This window comes from Choloepus didactylus, chromosome 2 (assembly GCF_015220235.1).
Source record: "Choloepus didactylus isolate mChoDid1 chromosome 2, mChoDid1.pri, whole genome shotgun sequence".
In the NCBI taxonomy this organism is placed as follows: Eukaryota; Metazoa; Chordata; class Mammalia; order Pilosa; family Megalonychidae; genus Choloepus; species Choloepus didactylus.
In genome coordinates, this window is record NC_051308.1 from 197570721 (window position 1) to 197581483 (window position 10763).

Genomic DNA, 10763 nt, shown 5'->3' on the forward strand with positions numbered 1-10763 from the left:
GAGAGATGAGGCTCAAGAGGTGAGAGGGTTGGCAGCACTCAAATCCTGAGGGGCATCCTGGATCAGATCGAGAAGTTAGATTTCCTCCTGATGAGAAGTTAGAAGAGTTTTGGTTGTTACTGCAATCTTTTTGGCTATGCTTAGAGAATGGGTTGGGCCGGGGCTGGGGGTGGGAGTAGCGGGGAGTGGCAGCCCAAGGCATGGAGTAATAAAAGGCTGGAGAATTGATGGGGTCTGAGCTGGGGCAGTGGGGTTGGGGATAGTGGGAGCAGGAGATGGAGGGATGGGAAAGAGTCCTGTTAGATGAACCCCCTAGTGGATGATGATTAGATGGTAGGGGGTGAGGAAGGGAGAGGAAGGGCTTGGCCCAGGCCTTGGTGACTTGGCCCAGGTGGCCACTACTGAAAGTTGTTTTGTGTACGGTGAGTTTGAGGACCACCTCCTCTAATTGTCCTGCCTACCCAGACTGTTTGCTTTCCATCCACTTGTCAAATACCTTTTTGTGCTAGGCTCTGTGTTGGGCACTGGGTGCACAGTGATGATACAGAACCAGACTTTGTCCTCAAGCAATTCTCAGCCCAGGTGGCAAGAAAGGCATATGAACAGCAATGACCACATGGTGTGATGAGGTTGGGATAGAGGGTTGCAGGAGTCCAGAGGGAGCAACTGAAGGACAGATGGGAATCAGAAAAGGCTTCCTGGAAGAGGTGACTCTTGAACCAGTTCTTGAAGGGTTCTGGGTAGGTGTTACCTGGGTGATTGAGGGAGAATAGATTATACTGAGGGCAGAAAGGGGATTGTGAGAGAGCATGGTATGATCAGGGGAGGTATGTGGGTGGACCTGGGTATGAGGAGAGGGAGATGAGGGCAGACAGACAGGCAGGGCTGGGCTCTCCCCATCTGGATCTCTGTTTGTTCTGCTTTTTCAACCTAAGATGCTTTTTTCTTTGGCACACCTCACACCACTCTTCATGTTCACTTTAAATTCTGTCTTTCCCTTGAAGCCTTCCTTGATCCTCTCCCTGGTCTCAAGTAAGTTATGGAGCACTGGCTGTTCTAGTTTGCTAATGCTGCTAGAATGCAAAACACCAGAAATGGATTGGCTTTTATAAAAGGGGGTTTATTTGGTTACACAGTTACAGTCTTAAGGCCATAAAGTGTCCAAGGTAATGCATCAACAATTGGGTACCTTCACTGGAGGATGGCCAATGGCATCCAGAAAACCTCTGTTAGCTGGGAAGGCACGTGGCCAGTGTCTGCTCCAAGTTCTGGTTTCAAAACGGCTTTCTCCCAGGATGTTCCTCTCTAGGCTTCAGCTCCTGAAAAATGTCACTCTTAGTTGTTCTTGGGGCAATTGTCCTCTCTTAGCTTCTCTGGAGCGAAAGTCTGCTTTGAAAGGCCATTTCCAAAAAGTCTCTGTAAGCTGAAACTCCTCTCTCAGTTCCAGTGTATTCTTCAGTGTCCCACTTTGCTGTAGCTCCTCTTCAAAATGTCACTCACAGCTGCACTTCAAAATGTTACTCACAGCTGCACTTAGTTCCTTCTCTTTGTCAGCTCATTTATATGGCTCCACTGATCAAGGCCCACCCTGAATGGGTGGGGCCATGCCTCCATGGAAATATCTCATCAGAGTTATCACCTACAGTTGGGTGGGGTGCATTTCCATGCAAACAACTTAACCTAAATGTTCCAACTTAATCCCCACTAATATGTCTGCCCCACAAGATTGCATCAAAGAATATGGCTTTTTCTGGGGGACATAATACATTCAAATGAGCACACCAGCCAAGTGGTGGCTCTTTATGTGCTTTATCTCTCCTGTGAGATCAACAGTTTAGTTCAGTTCAACATCTAGCTGTTCCCTAGTATGTACCAAACCCTAAAAATATAGAGACAAATTAGACATTGTTCCTGCCCTCAAGTAGCTCACATTCTAGTGGGGACGATATTAAACAGATTTTTTCCATAAAATGACATTGGGTGCTATTAGCTCAGTTTTGCAGATGAGGGACTCAGACTCATATTTATTTATGAACTGAGAAGGCTAGGATCATAAGGACAGTAAATGGAGCCCAGCTCTGGGTGGTGTTGAAGTTAATGCTCTGTCTCCTGCTTTGGTCAACTCCCATGACGCTTATCATGGTCTGTCTGCCTTGAAGGAAGGGTATATTAATAAGGAGATGCTGGTAGACTTGACTTATCCCCTGTGCTTGATTTTTAGCTTGATGAAAGCCCAGAATCCAGTACCACAAAATGGTCTTGCAGAGAGATATCTTGAGCAGTGGGTGGAAACTAGGATTTTGGAAATGCCTACCAAGTATCAGCCTGGTGATTTGATGTCCATCCTGTTACCTGCCCAAGTGCCCTTTTCTCTGTGCTTCCAACATCCTTTCCCCCTCATCTACCATGACTTTTATCTCTCTGTCTTGGTCACTGCCTGTTCACTTGTCTGTCTTCCCTACTTGATGCATTTGGAATCTTTAGAGCTCAGCATAGTGTGTAGACTGTAGTCACAGTTTGGCAATCTTAAGTTGGATTGACTCAAATTCTCCTTATTGAATTCCACATGCTCTCTTCTGGAGTGTGCATGTGCCTCTTTGAGTGTGCATGTGCAGTCTGTGGGTGATCTGTGTGGGTTCACTCCTAGCTTGCATTGAGTGTGGGGGGCCTTGCATTGACTCTCTGAACATTTACTATGAGGGATTTCCACACCCCCTTCTAAATCCTGTGCCACCTCACCATGTCAGCCTCTCTTCCTGACCAGCCCCAAATGTCTCTCTTTTCCAGAGATACATTTAGGGGTAACTCCTAACCATGATTAAAACACTTCTGAATATTCTGGGGCTTGGATGGTCTCTCAGTGTCTATCAAGTGCCTGCATTTGCCAGCTGAGCTCCTCAGCTCTGTAACTGCTGGTAATGAGAGTGGGCCCAGTTGGTTTCCGAAGGTGAGTGGGTAGTAAACACAAAACTACACCCAACCCCCTGCACTGCCCCCAGACCCAAAAGTACCTCAGGTGGTTTACGGCTCCTCTAAGGGACTGAACTTTTGGAGAAAGGGGATGTGGAATGGTTGCGATTTGGAAATTGTCGTCTTCAGACAGTTTGTGTTTCTGGGTATATAAGAAAACTCCCTCCCTCTCCCCCCAGCTGATCATGGTGTTTTAATGACTCAAAATCATGAATATTAAACCGAGGGAAAGTTGACAGTATTTAAATGAGCATCATTAAGAGATACATAAATTAACAGGGTTTTTAGTTCTTGTGGAACTGCCGTTTCAATGTTAATTAAACAACCGGAGTGCTCGGGTGCTTTTGCAGCAAACTGTCCCCAAAGTGTGCTGCAGAATATCATTATGGGTGGCTGCCTTGCTGTTTAATTATTTCCAAGTTGCTTTTTTTTGTTCATTGCTGCAGTAGTTTTATGCTTGTCTTGCATTTGGAAAAGGTGATGGGGCTGAACCTCTGAGGCGGCTGCCAGTGTGATCTCTGCTGGCCCCGTGGTGAAGACCTGAGCTGAGCAATGCTTGTTCCTTCACCCCAGCCCTCTAAAGGAAGCCTCAGATGAAACTTTGGGTCTACTGATGGATTAGCTTTCAATTCAGGGAGACTGAGAGGCACCTGGCTCCTTAGTTGCAGACAGTCTCGCTCTTAGAAAGCTGGTGTCTGAGTTTTGAGGGAGCCTTGAGTTGGGGAAGGGAAGGCTGGGGGAGAGGGAGGTGAGTGACAAAGTTGGGGAGCAGGAAATGAAGGCCTCCATGACTGAAGGGAGGCAGTGTGGGAGTGGAGGAGCCAGGAACCCTGAAGTCTGCTCTTGATTCCACCTGTCTGAGTTAAGCAACCTTGAGGGATTCCCTTCCCCTCTCTGACCCCAGTCTCTTCATCTGTAAAATGAGAGTGTTAGACTAGATTATGCATTTTCAAGACGGGGAGTGATATTGCCCCCAAAAGAGCAAAACGTGGATCTTGGAGGTGGGGTGGAGAAAAACTCTTTTTAAATGTATAAAGCACATATATACATATAGCACATAAAGAGATACACAATGTCTCAGTGGCATTAAAATTTCATGGAGGGGGTAGTTAGGGAAAAATGTTTTATGAGTCACTTTAGGTAGACGATAATGAAATACACGTTGAGAAACACTGGACTGGATGAACCCTAGGAACTTCACCTGTAAAGAAAAATAAATCCACAGTGAAGTGGCCATATGGCCACATGTCCTGGGATACAGACATGTTCTCCATTAGTACCTGCATGAACTTGGCTGAGTCCCTAACTACCCTGGGCCTCAAGGGCCTAGCCTATAAAATGAGGACATTCATACCTTACCAGCCCAAAGGTAGAGACTGGACCAAAGAAACATCTGACCTTCAGAAGACAGAGAGGCAGCCTGGTGGAGTAGAAGGGTACAGTCCTGGGTCCAGACTGCTGGGAGGCAGTGGGGTGCAGTGGCAGAGTGTGTGGCTTCTGGAACCAGTCTGCAGGTATCAAAGCAGGATTTTATCACTTAAAAGCTAGATAACCTTGGGTGCATTCTTAACCCTATTAGTAAAATAGAGTTAGTTACATTACATACTTTATATGGTTGTGAGGATTAAGGCAGTCAACACAAAGAGAGAATTTAACACATGGTAAGGGCTCACTAAGTGTTGGCTGTGCGTACCACTATTTATCATTAGTCAGCTTTGCTGTTATTGTTAAGGGTCCTTGAGAGACATACTGAGCCTCTCTGGATCTGGGTTTCATGTTTCACACCCGAGGCATGTTTCATGTCTCCATGATGTTTTTGCACATCGTTTTCTCTGTTAGAATGCCACACAAGCCTGCAGGCCAAACTCTTACTCATTCTTAAAATCCCCTCTCAGCCATCACCTCCCCTGAGAAACCCTTCGTGCCCCCCCCCCCCATAGGCTTAGGTGTTTTCCTCTGGGATCCCCAAATGGCGTACCTCCTTGCTATGGCCTGCCTCCTCCTTCATTTCTGCTGTTTATGTTTCTCTCCAGTGCTTTTCTCTCCTTCACTTCCTCCAAGACTTTGCTCAAATGTCACTTTCTCCATGATGCCTTTTTTGATGATCCTATTTAAAATCATCCCACCCTACCCCAGAGGTATCTCTCATTCCCTCCTCAGCTTTATTTTTCTTTATATGCATTTTATTTATTGTCTAGTCCCACACCAGAATGTAATCTCCCTGAGGACATGGATTCAGGTCTGTTTGGGTCACTGCTATAACCCCAGAATCTAGAAGCATGTGTAGCACATAGAAGATACTCAGTATTTACTGAACAAATAAATGAAGTGGGTCTCCTTATAGTGTTCCATTCAAGATGCTGGGAATATTGGTGAGATCAGCCTGGTACTAGATGGTGCTATGCTCAAGGGACCCAAGACAAGCTGAATTCCACCATAGCACAGCCTCATCTTCTTCTCCTCTCCCCTTCAATGTCTCCAGGGAGATACTTGCAAAGGGTAGAGACCAGGAAATTAACCCAAAGGTCCAGACATGATTGTGGTGGTTTGCAACTATGTACCCCAGACAAACACGTTCTTAAACTTTATCTGTTCCTGTGAGTGTGAAACCATTATAAATAGAACCTTTTGATGAGGTTGCTTCAGTTAAAGTGTGGCCCAACTCAATCAGGATGGGTCTTAATCCTATTGCTGGAGTCCTTTATAAGCAGAATGAAATTCAGAAAAAGAGAAAGCCACAAAGGGAGCAACCAGAAGCTGAGCATCAGTGGAACCCAGAAGAAAAGGGAGAGGCCAGGAGAGGCCACTCTGTGTGATGACGTGTGACAGAGAAACCCAGGACCAAGGATCACTGGCAGCCAGACTTAGAATGCCAGTCTTTGGGAATAAAGCATTGCCTTGATGATGCTTTGATATGGACTTGTATTAGCCTCAAAACCTTGAGCTAATAAATTCTCCTTGTTTAAGCTAACGCACTGCATGGTGTTTGCTTGAGCAGCCAAGGAAACTAAAACAATTCTTTACTGTTAACTACAGCTTTCACTCCAAACCCTAATGCCAAAAGCCCACCAGGTAGACTTCTTTATCCTGAAGTCATCAGGGCTGTGTTTCCCTTTACTACAGTGGGCCACCAATGTCCAAATCTGGGTCCCCTATCTTACCACTGCGCTTCAAGGAAATACTGATCCAAAGTCCAGAAAAGTGGAGGGAGGGAGTAAGAGAGAGTGTGTGCTTGCTCTCGTGCCTGGTGTTGATCATACTTGGGGTACAATGGAAAGTTGGGGGTAGGGAGAGCCTTCAAGGAGAACTATTTGGACAAATGGCTTCTCTTTTAGGATACATTAATATTCATTTATTCATTCTGTATTCCCCAGGATAGATTTATTTAACAGCATAGAGTAATGTTCCTAATACAATATTAAATAGAAAAAAGAAAAAAGGTATGGATCTCTCTTTCTCTCTCTCTCACCAGCTACCTGTATATGTATCTATCTTCTGTCTGCACACACACACACACACACACACACACACACACACACACGAGTAATGAAATCCACCAAAATGCTAATGATAGTCTTCTCTAGGTGGTAGGTTTAGGACTAATTTTTTCTTCTTAAATTTTTCCATTTTTTCTATTTTTTTCTTCTGTAGTGGCTAAGAATACTAACTCTGCAGTTGGACTTCCTGTGTGTAAGTCTGGTCTCCACCACTAAGTGACCTTAGACCAGTTACTTAATCTCTCTGTGCCTTAATTTCTTTGCATATAATATGAGAATATTAATGGTACCCGTTTCATAGGAATGTGATGAGGATTAAAGGAGTCAGATAGGTGGAAAACACTTAGAAGACTGCCTGGCACAAAGAAAGCTCTATGTGTTAGCTACTATTACTATTGTTGAAGTTTTGATTTTTTTTGTCATAAAAATAGAATAAAAGACATGATTATTTCCCATTTGTTTTAATCCCAGTGATCACTGTACCAGAGCCCACCTCTGTGCATGATTGATCTGGGGATGTTATAAGGTAGGGAAGAGCAACACAGCTGTCTGGGGATATGAACACCAGAATTGACAAGTGGGTCCCATGAGCCTATGTCTGCAGCTACTGTGCAATATGGGGCGTGTGTCAGTCTTCTGTGGAGAGATGTAGAAACCTTAATAGAAAATTCCACAGTAAACTTATTTAAGGGCAAAGTTAAGAAGAGCTGAATGTGAGATACATTTAGAGAAACATTGCCTAGAGTTCTGACCTGATGGCCAAAACCAAAGTGAGCTGGGATAATTGACATTATCTTTGCTATAGTGTCATTATACCAAATGTTATTATGTCTTGGATGGGTGTTTTGAGTTAGGTAGACAGATATTATTTTCAGGTGTGGCTTACTGGGGTTCCCTGCATTGGGGTTTGGATCCAAAGCCCCAGCTAACAACAAAATGCATCTTGTCCTTCTCTTTGCTCTTCTGGAGTGTCTGAAGCCTGGGAGACAAGTTAGAAGGCTACTGCAATAGTTGAGGTAGGGATGACAGTGGCTTAAACTAGGGTAATAGTGGTGGAAAGAAGTGAGAAATGGTCAGAGTTGGGATATATTTTGAAGATAAAACTAAAAGTAGTAGCTGTTGGTTGGTTATGCAATGGCAGGGGAGGGAAAGAGAAGAACCAAAGATGGCTTCTATGTTTTCTGCCTGATTAAATGAGTGAATGAATTACTGAGATTGGAAGGACTGTGGGAAGAACAGTTTGGAACCAGGTTTGGAATGTAAAATTTGAGATGCCCATTATGCATCCAAGTAGAATTGTCAAGTAAGTGATCACCTATATGAAACTGGAGGTCAGGGCTGGAGATATGTATTTGGAAATCATCAGTTTCTAGTTGGAAGACAAGGGCCTGGATGAGATCACTGAGGGAAGAAGTATAGATAGAAAAGACATCCAATGACAGATCCCAGGGGCATACCAACATTTAGAGATTGGGAAGTAGAGGATGATCCAGCAGACATCTGAGGAGGAGAGGTTAGTGAGGTAGGAGGGAAACTGGGAAGTGGGGTGACCTAGGAGAGGAAGGAGGCATGTCAACAGTGTCACATGCTCATGAGAGGTCTTGCTATCCATCAGGTTGTGAAATAAAGCACCTGGAAGAGGGGCCCAACAGGAGATCTGGTGACAACAAATAGATTGGAGTTGTGGTGTTGTCATGAAGTATAGGCTGATTGAAGTAGGGCCTCTAACCTCCCTGGAATGGTGTCCATATGGGGAAGGGGACAAACTGTGGAAGCAGATCAACATAAGTCTTTTCTAGGAGAAATCAAAGCCTGGGTATGGAGATGAACTGGGCTTCCCCTCTTTTAGCCTTGACCTTCTGTGTGGGCTTGGGAATTCCAAGTTAAGAGAGTCTCCAGCCAGGAGTACAACTTCTTTCTTTAAAAACCCTTTTTGGACAATTGAATATTTATTTAATCTTGGGGTACAGAAGATTTTAAAAGTCAGGGATCCAAAGGCAAAACTCATAAAGGAAGAAGTTAATAAAACTTATTACTTTTAAGTACAACACATATCAAGTGGTTATAATTACTTGTTTAATATATTCTTCATATTAAACTGTAAGCTCCGTGAGGACAAGTGCTATGCATACATTTACCACTGTTATTTGACTAGACTTTAGCACATAGGAAGTGTTCAATAAATAGTAATAATACATAGTAATAAATAAATATCATGGTCCCAGGATTTGTTATGGTTATAGAGAATAATTTGCATTCATTTTAATGAAAAACAATAAAAAAAACTTTTCTTTGTAATATTCTCCATTCTTTTTTCCTTGCATATGCCAGGATTAATAGAAAAAAATTCATTAAACCTTGGGTAGATTGCAAAAGTGGCCATGATAATTTGCAGATTCTGCCATCATGAGGTGGAGCATATTTTACCACCCCTAGAATCTAAGATGGTTTTGTGATTTGTTTTGGCCAATAGAATAAATGGCATTGGGCCACTTCTAAGCCCAGATTTCAAGAGACTTTGAAGTTTCTTCCCTTGCTGTTATTGGATCACTGAGACCACCATGTGACCAAGCCCAGGCTAGCCTTCTTGATGATGAAAGACACATGGCATGTTTTGTCCCATCACCCTAGTTGCCAGCTAGCCACCTCTGAGAAGCAAAGCTTCCTAGCTGTCCACGGCTGTCCGTAGACAAATGAATGAGCCCAGCTGTATTAGTTAGGATTCTACAGAGGAACAGAACCAACAGGATATAGATACATATGTATGCAAATATTAAGGTATTTATTATAGGAATCGACTCATGTGATAGTGAGTATTGGAAAGTCCAAATTCTGTAGGAACAGGTTACAAGTTGGGAATTTGATGGTGAAGTTAGTTGAATTTCCCAGGAGAAGCTGACTGGCTGAAGTAGAGAAAGTAGAGAAAGAAATTCTTCTTTCTGACTGCTGAAATCACCAGTTCTCCCTTTAAGACCTTCAACAGGTTGGATGAGACCTCTTTCATTGCTGAAGACAATCTCCTTTGTTTATTGTAGATGTAACCAGCCATAGATGCATTCAAATGATTGACGATTTAAATCCATGAAATATCCTCACAGTAGCAATTAGGCCTGTGCTTGTTGACCAAACAACTGGACACCATAAGCTAGCCAAGTTGACATATGAAATCAACCATCACAGCTCACCCCTTCAACTTGGCACCAATACACATCGCCTTAAACCATACTACGGAATGAGTTGCTATACAGTATGTTGTGGGAACACAGGCTCAGGCACACTGAGGCTCCCAGGAAATGACTGCTTTATTGCTTGCACAGCACAATGGGTCCAGAAGAGCAGGGGAAAAATCACACCTTGGCTGGTCCCCCAGGGAGGCAAACTTCTTAGCAGCTTCACATACCTCTCTTCATGTTGGAGATGACGGATATCTGAACCCAATGAGTAATAAGCTTTTTTACATTCCAGGGGCAGGGGCTCTGCCAATGAGCAATTTTTGAGCCTTAGCAACCAGCTGGGACTGATTAAGATTTAATGGCTACCTCGACTGCCTGCCATCTCTTATGAAATAGAAACAAACCATACACCTGCCCACAAACAAGCAAGAGGTGAAAAGGAGGGGGATAGGTGAGGGCTGAGAGATGGCCGCTGAGTATGTTATTGACTTCCCCAACACATTCTTAACCTCTAAATAAAGACAATAATGTAGACATAGTTTCACCTAACATAGCTCAACTGTCCTGTGACAATTGGAAACAGTCACCCTTTCCCCAGAAGAGGATGCAAGTCCTTGGGTAATATTCAATCTTAAACTTAATATCCTGTAACTTAAATACTATGACATAAAGGTAATACAACTTATGTTAGATGATAAGGGGATAAGATAGGGAAGAAAACAAAGATATCTGCTATATGTATGCATACAAACATGTTCATAACAAAACAAGGAAGAAATACTCATAACCATTACAGTCTTCATTTCTGCAACTTGTCATAGCTCATAATTATCACTACATTCTTCCACTTTCCATTCTATATTCCCTTTACCCTCAGCAAGTACCTCAGCTGGTTGTGTTTATTTACCTGGTAGAGTGACCCAAACCTTTATTCCTGAAGGGTGTGGTATAGTCCTACCTGGATTGTGTTGTTTTCCACTGATTTTAATCATAGGGCATGGTAGTACTAAGAGATGCCCTAAGGGATCTCCTAAATTTCAGGCAAACTCTTCTTTGCCTCTGTTTTAGAGATATATCTCCTTGATAATCAGGATCAGCCAGTAATCCCCTTTTTGCCTGTTGA